General features: G+C 33.9%; 1 protein-coding gene across 35 annotated transcripts in view; it reads left to right on the plus strand.

Annotated features, from left to right (window-relative positions):
- Map2 (microtubule associated protein 2) overlaps positions 1 to 14,079 on the plus strand; it is a 288,875-nt gene that overhangs the window by 201,821 nt on the left and 72,975 nt on the right. The window contains exon 1 of one of the 35 annotated variants that reach the window (XM_048808439.1): positions 11,269 to 11,281. The exons of the other annotated variants lie outside the window; for them this stretch is intronic. The gene's annotated coding sequence lies outside the window, so the exon portion shown is untranslated. Of the gene's footprint in view, positions 1 to 11,268; positions 11,282 to 14,079 lie in introns of those variants that run through there. 35 annotated transcript variants of the gene reach the window in all.

The raw sequence follows: 14,079 nt of genomic DNA on the forward strand, positions 1-14,079 counted from the left end.
ATATGCTCTTGGTCAAGTGCTATTTGCCTGATTTGCAGAAGATGGGTCTGTTTTATATTGAGCTGTTTTTGCCTACAGGCCCACTATAAAGTATTGTCACATCTATGTCTCTATTACATTGAGGCTTTTACATATAAGATTGGGATGTTTGTCTTTTTAGCGAAATCAATTATGATGGATATTTATTTACTTGAATATTTTTGCCAGCTCAGTTTTTTAACATCTCATAAGCATAAACTATATATGTGTCAGGTCTGGTGGATTTAATGAATTTATGTCACATCGGATCTCTACAGAAGTTTGTTCAGAACACAAGTTACAAGCCATAAAAATTGACCTTATTTTTAGAATTCATGTGGCATACAAAGAAACGTCTTTTCAAAGACATAAGTCAAACTGTATGTGAAGGCTGACCCAATTGGATCAGACCTGAGTTGTGAGGGAATTCCAAATGATAAGGATTCTGTCTGCTTCCTTTCTGGCCCACAGCTGATGCAGTGAACAAGGCTGCTTTCAAGTCTGCTCAGAATCCCTGTGAGTCACAGTTAGAGTCAGCAGTGAGCACAGCAGAACTTAGCACACAGCCTGCCCCAAATCCAAAAAGAAAAAGGAAGGAAGAAAAGGATTTGCTTTTATATAACTTATACTTTAGTTTTATATGGCTAACATTTTACCTTTCTCTAACAACAACAACTATATATATAAACTTTTTTAAAACTAGATTTTGGACTGCCCATAGATGCAGTAGTTGAGTACATTTTTTAGTATATTTTAAAAAATGCATGTTAGTATTTTGCATCTATGCATTTTTCTTGTTACATAGGTATGATTCCCAGGTTTATATTCATATACCACCTATTTTACCTTCTTATTATTGCATTTACTGTGTTATCTTGTAACACATTTCTCAAATACATTTGTCTTCCTCAATAGAGTGTGAACTGTTTGTGGTCAGAGTCCTTATCTTAACCATCATTGTATTCTAGTACCTAACAAAATTTCTGGTGTAAACCTCGTATAAATGTTTACTGACTTCTATACTAAGAAGCATAATAAATGAGTTGATAAGGATCTTAAACTTAAAGGAAAACACCATACATTCTCGTTAATTTGTAAATCAGTGCATCTCAATGAAAGGTCCAGATCTCTGGTCATTCAGGCTTTCTATTATTTTAACCATCTCTGTTTCCTTGCATTTTCCTTCATGTCACTGCATGTGAGTGCAGTCCCCAGCAGGCTCATGTGCATCTCTAACTCACTGTCACATCTGAAAAAAGAAAAATTAGCACCCAAAAGATCCTTATAGTTCTCACACTTAACAAAATCAAGCAAGAGTAATTCTATCTAAATTGAAGAGCAGCAAAATATTCTCTGAAACAGAACGTTTTAATTTTCATTTTTGAAAAGGAGGTTTTCTGAACTTGATGTATGTATGAGTGGTCCACAAATAGAACTCAAAATAATAAGATTAATACTTGTCATAATAGTATGAAACATGATCACATTCTTTTCTCTTACTAAGCAGATAGATTGTAATGTTGGTAATTAGATGAAACAAATACAGAAATATTAATTATAAGGTAGCTTGTTAAAGTAAGCTTATTAAGTAGACTGTATTAATGTAAGGGTTAAGTTTCATTTCATTATTTTTTCCCAATTCCAAAGTGTCTTAGATAAGGACTTTAATTAAAATAATATGCTATTGACATAAATCCAGATATATAGATCAATGAAACAAAATAAAGAACATAGAAATAAACCAATATAAATGGTCAGCTGACCTTTGATAAGGTTTCATGCAGTGGTTAAAGGATAGTCTCTTCATTGAATGGTGTTGAAGGAACTGGATATCCACGTACAAAGGAACAAAATTATATACCCTTATATACATCAGGAAAAATCAGCTCAAATTTTATTAAAGACTACACATTAATCTGATACTATAAAACTCCTAAAGGAAAACAAAGAGAGTCTTCTGTCCCCTACCTCAGACCCCTTCCCAGTCTCTATGCATCCCTTTTCATTTTCAGTTTATTTCCCCCACAACAGTTTCCCCTATATGAGAAAAAACATATAATACTTGTCATTTTGTGTCTGATTTATTTCATTCAACATGATGTCCTCCAATTCCATTTGTTTCCCTAAATATTACAGTATGTCATTCTTTATGGACAAAATGATACTCCATATTTTCTTTATCCATTCCTCTGTTAATGGACCCCTAGGCTGATTCTATTACTTGGCTGTTGTGTCACAGTAAAGACTGGTTTGCTAATATCTATTTTGTATGATGACTTGATTTGTTCAGGTTATGGACTTCATTTCCTTAAGAGTGAGATCACTGAATCATATGGTAATACTACTTTTAGTTTCTGAGACACCTTCCTACTCTTTTCCATAGTAGCTATACTAATTAATATTCCCACCAACAGGGTCAAGGGTTCGTTTTTCTCCATGTATTTGCCAGCACTTGGTACTTTTTTGTTTTTATTTTTGTGTTTTTGATCATAGCCATTCTGACTCAGGTGAAATAGAATCTCAATGTAGTTTTGATTTGCATTTCCCTGATGGCTAAAGATGCTCAGCATTTTTTCATATATGTATTGACCATTTGTACTTCTTTTGAAAAGTGTCTGTTCAACTCATTTACCTATTTATTGATTAAATTGTTTTGTTGGTGACTTTTTTAGAGTTTTTCATATCTTCTGGATATCAATCCTGTGTCAGCGAAATATCTGGCAAAGATTTTTTCCCTTTCTGTAGGTTTTATTTTCATTCTGATGATTGTCTCCTGTACTATGCAGAAGTTTTTTTTTTTTAATTTTATGTAATCCTGTTTGTCAATTTTTGCTTGTTTCCTGAGCTGTTGGATTCCTAACATGAAATTGTTGCCTGAGCCTATATCTCGAAGTGTCCCCCCTATGTTTTCATCTACTAATTTTAAAGTTTCTGCTCTTATGTTAAAGTCTTTGGTCCATTTCAAATTGACTTTTGTACAGGGGAAGAAATAGGAATCTAGTTCAGTCTTTTACATGTGGATATCCAGTTTTTCCAGCACCATTTGTCTTTTCTCCAAAATGTGTGTTTTTGGCAACTTTGTCAAGAATCAGGTGGCTGTATATGCGTGGGTTTATTTCTGGATCCTCTATTTTATTCCATTGGACTTTGTGTCTGTTTTTATGCCAATACCATTGCTGTTTTTGTTACTATGGCTTTGGAGCATATTTTGAAATCAGGTGTTGTGATGCCTCCAGCATTGCTCTTTTTGCTTAAGATTGCTTTAGCTATTCTGGTGTGTGTTTATTTTGTTGTTCTTGTTATTTTGTTGTTATGTTTTGTTACCTCCTTTGGAATTTTAGGATTATTTTTTCCAGTTCTGTGAAAAATGATATGGGTATTTTGATAGAAATTGCACTGAATCTGTAGCTTACTTTTGGCAATATGGCCATTTTAGTAATATTAACTTTCCCAATCCATGAACATGGGAAATCATTCCATCTTCTAGTGTCTTCAGTTTCTTTTTTCAGTGTTTTAACAATTTCATTATAAAAGTCTCTCAGCTTCTGGGTTAGGTTTATTCCTATGGTTTTATTTGTTTTGTTTTTTTTTCTTATTTTTTTTTCTTTTATGTGGCTATTGTGAATGGAATTCTTTTCTCAGCAAGTTGATTATTGGTATATAGAAAAGCTATTGACTTTTGTTTGTTAAATTTGAATGATGTTACTTTGATGAATTTGTTTATTAGTTCTAACAATAGTCTTTTGATACAGTGTTTTGGATTTTCTATGTATAAGCAAATATAAGCAAACAGAGATAATTTAACTTCCTCCTTTCCTATTTCATACTTTTTATTTCTCTTCCCTAATTGCTCTACTAAAATTTCTAATACTTATGGAATATGAATGGTCAGAACGGACACATTTGACCTGTCCCTGCTCTTAGAGAAAATGCTTTTAGTTTCCCCCGCCCCCATATAGCATGAGATTGGCTATGGGTTTGTCATCGTTAGCCTGTATTGTATGATATTTTATTTCTTGTGTATTTATTTATATATTTATTTATTATAAGAGCCTTTATTATATGAGGCATGATCCTACTATACCTAATTTATTAAGGGCTTTTATCATGAAGGGATGTTGAATTTTTTTGCATTTATCAAAATGTCTGCTGCTGTTAGATGGAATAATCTATAATGTCAGATCCATTTGATCTAGAGCATAATTTATTCTGATGTTTCTTTGTTGATTTGGGGGGGGCATCTTGATACTTGTGAGAGTGTGTTATGGAAGTTGCCCATTATTATGCTTTGGATCCCATCTCTCCTATTATGTGTAGTAGTGTTTCTTTTATAAAATTGGGTGTGCCAACATTTATGTACATCTATTTATTTATTTATTTATTTTTGTCATTGACAGACTTTTATTTTATTTATTTGTATGTGGTGCTGAGAATCGAACCCATCGCTTCACGCATGCTAAGCAAGCATGCTACCACTGAGCCACAACTCCAGCCCTGTACATATATTTATAATCATTATATTTTACTGAATAAATTGTTCTCTTGATCAATAAACTGTTACCTTCTTTGTCTCTTGTTTTAAAGTATTTTGTCAAATATAGATAAAGCTAATCGTTCTTGTTTTCTGATTCTATTTGCCTGGAATATCATTTTTATTCTTTCACTTTCAGTTTATGTATATATTTTCAGATGAGGTGAGTTTCTTCTAGAAGAATATTTCTCTTAGAATATGAAAGAATGAACAAGGCTCATCGTCGGAGAAAATGCCCATTTATTGAGGAACAGCTCTGCATATTTATAGAGCGGGGGGTGGTTTGACAGTTATGACAGAATGGTTTGACAGTTGGCATGGGGTGCTTTCTGATGTGTGGGTAAGAATCATGTGAGCCAGCAGGGCTAGTCTGGTTGGTGGGTAAGGATCATGTGAGCCAGCAGGGCTAGTCTGATTGGTGGGTAAGGATCATGTGAGTTAGCAGGGCTCACCATTGGATGGCTCTTCTCGGGGGATGGGGAGGTTAGTCTTTAGAGCTGGGGCCACTCCCAACAAAATATTATTGGTCTTTTAATTAGACCAGTTTGCATCTTTTAATTAGAGAATGAAGACCATTTACTTTCAGAGTTAGCATTGAAAGCTATGTTCTTGTCATTTTGTTATTTTTCTTCTGATTGTTGTGGATATTCTGTTATTTCTTCCTCTCTTATTCATCTTAGAAGTTTGATGGTTTACTGTATTGATAATATTTTATTCTTTCTTATTTCTCAATTGCATATCTACTATTCTAGTGGAATTTATTCTTTGCATGTTTTATCTTTCTTCCTCCCATAAGTGTCTTCTGCAGTGCTGGACTAGTGTTCATGAATTCCCTTGGTTTATGCTTATCTTACAAGATCTTTAGTTTTCCTTCAGTTCTGCAGGATAAACTTTCTAGCATAGCAATATTGATTGGCAGGGACGTTTTTGTTTTCCCTTTCCAGGACTTGAAATACATCATTTTTTAAAAAAAATATATATTATTTTTTAGTTGTAGTTGGATACAATACCTTTATTTTACTTAAATTTTTTATGTGGTGCTGAGGATGAAACCCAGGGTCTTGCACATGCAAGGGAGCACTCTACCGTTGAGCCACAACCCCAGCCCCTTGAAATTCATCATTCTATGCCCTTTTGGCCTTTAGAGTTTCTGCTAAAAAATCTGATGTTAATCTGTTTAACTTTAAGTGTAACTTGATGGTTTTTCTTGTATATGCTTTCTTTATTCTGCACTTTTGGCAATTAAACTATAACCTGTCATGGACAGTTCTTTCCTGGTTATGTCTCTTTGGGGCTCTAAATGCTTCCTGTACCTAAATGCCTAAATGTCCACATCTTTCCCAAAATATGGGAAATTTTCTGCTGTTATTTTATTTAATAGTCCTTCTCCCTCATCTATATCAATTATGCATAAGTTCAGACTTTCAAGTGTGTCCCAGAGATCTTGTACAAATTATTGTTTATAATTTATTTATTTATTTTTATTGCTGTATGTGATATTTCATCAGACTTGTCTTCAGGTTCTGATATTCATCTGTTTGATCTTTTTGTGTCAGTGAGGCTTGGTTTGGTTGGTTGTTTGTTTTTGATTTATTAGCTTCTCATTTCCAAGAATTTGGTTTGATAATTTTTTAAAAATCTTTCTTTATTGAATTTCTCATTCATTTCCTGTCTTGTCCTTCTTAATTCAATATTTTTTTCTGTATTCTCTTAGAAGTCATTAAGCTTTGAAAAAATCATTCTTTTGAGTTCTTTATCTACCATTTCATTCATTTTTCTATCTTTGGAATGGGCCACTATAGAATTACAAATTTGGGGATAAGTCTTATTACCTTGTTTTTTCATGTTTCTTGTATTTCTACACTGAGGTTTATACATATGTTGAGGTGGATATCTTTTCCAGTTTTAAGCAAAAACTTTCTTAATAAGCAGTCTTCTCTTGATAATGTGCCTTGTAGTATTGTATGTTGTGTAGTGTTAATTCCAGTTGGACTTCATTGTGTTATCTCCCTGTAGTTTGGCTGTGATTGATGGATTTTGACACAATACACAGTGTATTAGACCTTGAGGGGATCCACTTTCTCTTTATGTCTCACAAGAGTAGAATCCCTCTGGTAATTTAGGTTTTTGTGGTATAGCCAGCAAAGTATGTGAAGTGCACCCTCTGTGGTAACTCCCACTGTGAGAGTGGAAGTCCCTATCTATGGGCACTGTTGATACTGGTTCTATTACTTGAAAGTAATTCTAATAATAGCTGTTCCCATCATGGGGAAAATCCGAAAGCTTTTATCTTCTATTTAGACACTTGAGAGACTCCTAGTGTTTCTTCACATGTAAAGTGGGAGCCAGTATCAGAGTTCCCTTCTGTGGCACTCATATCCAACAAGGTGAGGTGTGGGACCAACCAACGCTGAGGACCTTTGTAGATACAGTATTTACAACTGTTGTGTTATTGCTTTTTGCTGTTATGGATGTGACTGTCTAGGAGTAAAACATCAGACTGCCCTAGCTGTGCCTCCTCATGGATATGGCATTGGGTTGGGGGCGGGGGCTTACGTCTCACTTATGGCTTTCAGTTGAAGTATCCACCAACATTAAGGTGGGAAAAACTTGTGGCTGGAGTTTGGTACAGTTTCTCTCAGCTGAGCTGGGGATGCATCTTAGTGGAGTGAAGTCCCGGGCTCAATCTGCAGTACTGAAAAAAAAAAAAAAGAAGGAAAACAAAAAAAGAAATATATAAGAACAACCAAATCACAGCAGCAGTGAGCAACAACAGCAGGAAAGAAAGGGTAGGAAAATAAAACACAGAATAAAATTAGGAGGTAAACAAAAGAAAGTAACAAGAATAGCTAAAAAGCAGAAAACAAAAACAAAGAAGAAGGAAGAAAAAAAAAGAAAGTGTAAGAAAATAGGTAGAGTCTAATACAAGATAACCAAAGGAAAATTTAAAAACAGGATAAAGCAAGCAAGAGAAAAATGAAAAGGAGGGAAAGGGGGGAAAAAGATTAAAAATAACACTAATAAACAGAGGGGAAAGGCAAAAAAAAAAAAAGAACAAAGTCTATGGGTAATGCTCCTAAGTCTTTCTGTTTTGGAGTTGGCCAGGTGACTGGCAGAAGTGATTTGTGGCTGCAGTTATTTGGAGTTTGGCACATGGGAAAGCTAGCAGGGAATATGGAACTGGCTGAGGAATGGTCTTCTCTATAATTCTCTGGGGTTACAAGCTCTGAAGGCCTGGCCAACATTGGGGCTGTGGCACATTAACGAGCCATGGATGGGAAAAGAGGGTATGGGGCCAAAATATCTGTCCTAGGAGGGGTGGTGGTGAGTTCCATATAATCTTGCCACCCATTCTCCCAGAGGATTCTAAACTTGGATACCATGCAAAATTTCAAAGAAATACAAAGAAAAAAAATGCTATGACTGAGCATGTTGTAAGTCTGCATATACTTACTATATTTGTATCATTTTAATCTGAACATGTTGGAGGTGAAGCTGTAGTGCATTTAAATATGCTTTATTTCTGAGATGAATATTTTTATTTGTCTTTTTATATCTTGTCAAAAAGAACTTTAGAATAATATACAGCTATGAAGTATAGGTTGAATAGCACAGTCACCTAAAAAATTCTTATACAGTTTAATACGGTAGGTTGTTACCAATGAAGTCAGTGCTGCTACCTGGATTCTCTTTTTAGGTCCTAACCCAGTCCCTGTTCTCAAAACTTGGTAAAAGATATAGCAATGGAATAGATATTGGTGTCTTTGACTTCTCATTGCCAATCTCTGTGGCAAATTCTAAGGTCATTCTCAGATTATGTCTCTGGTCTTAGCTTTTCAGTATGGGGCAAACCATGTATTAGATCTTATTGCTGAAAATTTTCAATAAAAACCATAATATAATAATAATTGGTAGCATTAATTAAGCACTTCCAAGTTGCCTGAAATTATGTTTTACTTCTGTTAATTCAGTCTTAACAATAACCTAACACCTGCTTGTTTCATATTCCATGTCATCATCCATCTGAAGTAACATAGGATGGACCCACCAACTGCCTTTATTACTTGTTAATTAGCCTTGGTGTGTGATGCAGAAGGAGTCATATTATTATATATCTTAGATATTTTACAATCGACCTAGTGAAAAAAAGCATGAAACAGATATCTGGTGTTCAGCTTAGTTTTTTTCAAGTGCTATCATTCACCTTTCCCTCAGGATGGCATAGAAGATAAAGTGTAGGAAAACAAGATTGTAGGCAGTTTATCAACAAATATTTAATCTTAGAACTCCTCAGCATTTATAAGCAAACATATGGATTCTACATGAAATTCTGATACTTTTAGGGACTAAATCAAGTTTCTGTGGCACTGATATGGATAGTAATAGTATAAGACATTATTGAACCTACATGGAAAAAGAGAGACAATATTCATGTACTTGACTATATTGTGTAACTGGTTGTTTTAGACTTTTATTCCTCTTTGGATATGTGGCAACACAAAATTATAAGCCCAGTGTTTCTGTTGATCTGCCACATTACATGATGATAGGGCAGAACATATCAAAGAAAACATTCTAGAACTATCTGTGCCAAGTGCATTATAAAAATGGAGATCTGCCTATCTGGCATACCATGAAATTTTTTTTTAGACTTTCCAAGCCTTCAGTGTTTTCTTTCATCATTGTTGACAGTATTTAATGCTACTAATAACAACTCTAATCAGCGACTACTTCTGTGTTTCTTGATCTTTCTAATATTGTAAAGTTTAGCACACACATCTGAAGTACCGAGATATTAAATCATTCAGTTACTTTTCTGAGAGTTTGAGTACTGTGAGTTCAGAAGTATTTACCACATGTTCACACTCTGCCTACTGCCCCAAATCCATCTCTATAATGATCTGAGAGGAAAGAAAATTAAGCAAGTATACTTCTGTCCTCAGCCATCAATGAATGCCAAGGAGTAATCTAAAATAAGCATTAAAAGGCAACTTTGAGGGCTGGGGTTGTAGCTCAGTGGTGGAGCACTTGCATAGTATGTGTGAAGCACTGGGTTCAATTCTTAGCACCATGTAAAAATTAATCAAGTAAATGAAGGTCCACCAACAACTAAAATTATTTTTTTTTTTAAAAAAGGCAACTTTGAGATGTTGATAAACTGGTTAAGGACTAGATGTTTTCACAACATGAAGTAGGTTTTTTGTTTGTTTGTTTGTTTTTGTTTTTGTTTCTACTACAGAAAGTGGGTCATTTTAAAGACTCTTCAGATATTTCTGCCTCTTTCAAGTAGGAGTTGATACAATAGAGAATACCTTAGTCCCTTCAAGGTAGAATAACAGTTTGTCTCCTAAAGGGACTCCATCCATTTTCCAAAAATATCCTGGTCACAGGAAGTGAAAGGTCACTTGTGAGAATGTCATGTGACCTATCAACTTGGTCGTCTTCATCTTTATTTCAATCACTCTACCTGTGGTGTTTTGTTTGTATATTGCTGTCACCTCCTGTTCTTTTCAGAATTCCTAGGCAGTAGGCTTAGCTAAGCACCACCAGCCTTTCAAACTTTGGTGTATCAGAGTCACCTGTTAAAATGCTGATTTGCAAGTCCCACACCTAAAAATTTCTAGTTTATTTTATCCCTGTTGGAAGGCATTGGTTGAAAACACTTCAAGACACATTGGAAGGGATGACCACTAAAGAGCTTTTCAGTTTCATATCTTTGCAACTTTTTTGGAATGTGTTGCGATAATTTATCTTAAAGATATTTATATATCATGTGTTTTCTTTTATTCTACTAGCTCTTATTTAGGTGTAGTCATTTATTTTACTTGGTGTTATTTTTCATGTACTTTCAATGGAGCAGAACTTGAGTTCTATTTCTTCTGCCAAATTCTATATCTATGAAAATTTAGTTCAAAATCATTCTCCTCCTGCCTATTGAGCTCATGTTAATTAAACATCCACAGCTGGTAGAAACTTCCTCTCTATATTTACCTTGAGGTAGAGAGTTGGTGATTAATTCATTTAACATTCAACAAATATTTGAAATCCAATTTATGACAACTAAATAATGCTTTGGTGATTTTGTATATCACCGTCATATTTTGGTTGTACACATCTAACTTTTGAATAACACTTTTCAGACTTTGAAGGAAAAATATGGAAAATTCTGATTCATTTTTACGTAGGTAGAAAAATTGGGAAATGGCTTCTTTCTTAATACAATGTATTTCAGATTTGGATCCTTATTTGTTTAGAGAAATAAACTTGTTAGTAACTCCGAAAGATGGCAGAGCTTTTTTTCCTGAGCATCTGCTTTTTCCTTATCCTTTGTAAAGAGCGGAGGGAATGTGAGACAGATGTACCTTATTTTCTTGTCTACAAGCCCTGAGGGCATATGTACTCAGCAACAATCTTTGGTACAGTTAAAACAGATATATCTATTGGCTATTTGCTCTTAAGTACAGAAAATGCAGGAACTAGTAGGGCATATCAAACTATTTATATAATGTTCAATAATATCCAGGTAATCTAGTGATAGATGAAAGTCCAGATGAAAGTCCAAATGGAAGTACTTAAAAAAATTGCTTATAAGTGCTTTATGCTTTAAATGCACCCCCAGTTTTATAACCCTTACAGGAATCCAGAAAATCTGAGTTACCTGACAATTTCCAATGTAAGTTATTTGTCATTTTAAAGCTATCATTGTCTTATTAGCAACATTTTCTTGAATTGGTAATTAAATTATTATTTCAAACTAAGTAATGTTGTTTATTACAATATATCATATTTTTTTTGCTACAGTTTGTTAATATATAAGCTATCTGAAAGGTCTGAAATATTAAAATTTTATAAAACAATTTGTGTAGGAAATATTGATATCCATTTTGTATTTTCTTCACTTTCTATATGTGAATAACATAAGAGCTATAGTGTACTAAATAATACGTAATTTTCTTTAAAAACGCCCTAAGTAAAATGTTGAAAGATAATGAGTAGTCATTATTTATTTATGGCATACATTCTGGTTTCTGGAAAGATTTGATATGTTTTATAATTAAATTATAATAAAGAACATAACACAGTACCGAATATTTAGAATGAAATAAGTGCCAAAGATGTAGAATGAGGTAATTACTTTAGTTAAGTATTTAAACTTTCTGATAATTCAGGGAAATTGTGAAATAGATTTATTCCCTGATTATCTAAGAATTATCAGAAATAGCAATATATATATGATTAAACATTTTATTTCTAAATTTCAGTATAAATTAATTTGCTATGTAGATCCTTAATTCAAGGGAATGTTCTTTTGTTGTGCTTCAATTCTTTTACTTGCTTTCTCTTCTATAGCTTCTATTAAATTATACCTAGAATTAACTAAGAGAGTGACTACTAAGACTCATAACTCATGATACTAAACCTTCTATGAGTGTTAGAGAAAGTATTTGCTTTACTCTGCGTTATCAAACATGTATGTTTGATAATGTGTAAGTGGATAATGACTTAATAGTACTCATTCACTCCTATTAGGCATTGGCTTATTAGGTGCAAGATGAGATTTTTGATCACTGAGAAATCTGTTCCAAAGAACCCTGGGGAGTAGGGAGCACAGATAAATTTAGCAGAGATTTGCAAGTGCTCTTGTTGTTTTTATTTACTTTGAATATCTAGTGACTAGAATGCTTAGAGTTGAACATGGGTTAAAGAACAATCCTGAATCTTTACAGATCCATCCTCTTAGAGATGTTCACAAATGTGGGGTCATGAAATGGTTCTGCAAACTGGTTTGGGAGGTTTTGTGCATCACTGAGAATGAAACATCCATCAGCACATCCAAAGCTCTCAGAAGGTTCTCCGTACACATATATGTGTAGCTCAGCATCTCCCAAGCTTATCTGATCACGTTACCTGTGTGGTCTTCCTTCCCCAAACACATAACCCAAAACTAATCATGAAAAAAAAGGTTAAATTTCAATATAAAGATATCCTATGATTTATTTGTCCAGTACTTCCCAAACCTGGGAAGGTCAAGGTAATAAAAATCTAAGGAAACGTGAAAGCTAAATGTAGTGTCCTAGGTGGGATCCTGAGAAACAAAAATGATGCTAGCTAAAAATAAGGGTGTCTAAATAAACTACAAATTTGTTAATAATAAGGTATTGATGTTGATTCATTAATTATAGTAAATTTACCATTCTAGTGCAAAGTGTTCAAAACTGGAGAAATGGTATGCAATGGGTTCTATTTACAATATTCATTTTACACATAACATACATTATACTACATAAGAATATGGAAACTTTAATTCTGATGAAGGAAAGTTAAAGAAATTGATGCATATAAAGATTAGGATGCTGAGGGAGTTAAGTCCATCAATAAAATATTGTAATCCAGAGGTCACAATTTAAATCTGGATAATTTCCTCCATCTCTCAGACATATGAAGATACTGTAGTAAGTCAAAAAATACCATCTTTAGGCTCTCAAAATAAATATTTTGATATTTCATTTGAAGACAATGGCAGAATAGAGTGTAGGATATTGCAGAATTGCCTTTACAAAAGATGAACCTACTTTTCCACCTGTGTATATGGAGAGGATAATTCTGAAGATACATTCTTCCCATCAGGCTTCATTTCTGGGACATTTGCTATGCCTGTCTAGGGATGTTCTTTCAGTCCTATGTAATATCTGGAGACAGATTTACAAGTATCTCTCTTTGTTGTACTTGAACAAATTTTCCAGCTACTATGTCAACAATCTCAGAAAATCTACTTAAAATGTTTTATAGGTACTGACTGGTGGTACAAAGAATGGCTGTACTACAATCAGGAAAATAATGACAAATGCCATAACTATTATTTACTCATCAAGATCAGAACAGGGACTGTGTTGAACCCTATTTTATTCTGTTTTAACTTTGTAACAAGTCAATAAACTAGGCTTTGATATCCTCATTTTACAGAAAACACAACTCTCCTGTGGGTACTGTTCTTGGCACACTGTTGGTTATGAAGGGACTCTCCCTGATTCGTTCACAAGCCCTTCAACTGATGTTTTAAGAACTAACCTTTACATCTTATTAACATATGTTCTTAGGGAATATAAATAGGATGCATTTGGGAAATAATTTGGGGAGAGGTTTGTTGTTGTAATTAAGTTAGTCTTGAGGAATGAACTCATCTAGCTCTTCTTGCTATGAATAGAAAGCAGAGCAAGCTAAGGATTACATTGAGATTCACCAAGAAACAGGTGCTTCTTAGAAACCTGGTAGAGAGGCCTACCTTTGTACAAGCTTAATTTATTTGTGGTGACTTTGATTTATTTGTGAAGCTTGATAGTGAGAAATAGCTTGTCTTAATACCATTTTTGTTTACCTGTTTGGAAGTCTTTGCTTTGGTTACTGTTTTGAAAAAAATAAAGTGTTCTTAATTTCCATCAGAGATAGTCGTTGCCTATGTTGTCACTCTTATGGGTACAATAAGCCATCAATGAGGCTACATCACTGACAACAGCTTTCCAAACTGAGTG

Source organism: Marmota marmota, unplaced genomic scaffold, assembly GCF_001458135.2.
Source record: "Marmota marmota marmota unplaced genomic scaffold, marMar, whole genome shotgun sequence".
In the NCBI taxonomy this organism is placed as follows: Eukaryota; Metazoa; Chordata; class Mammalia; order Rodentia; family Sciuridae; genus Marmota; species Marmota marmota.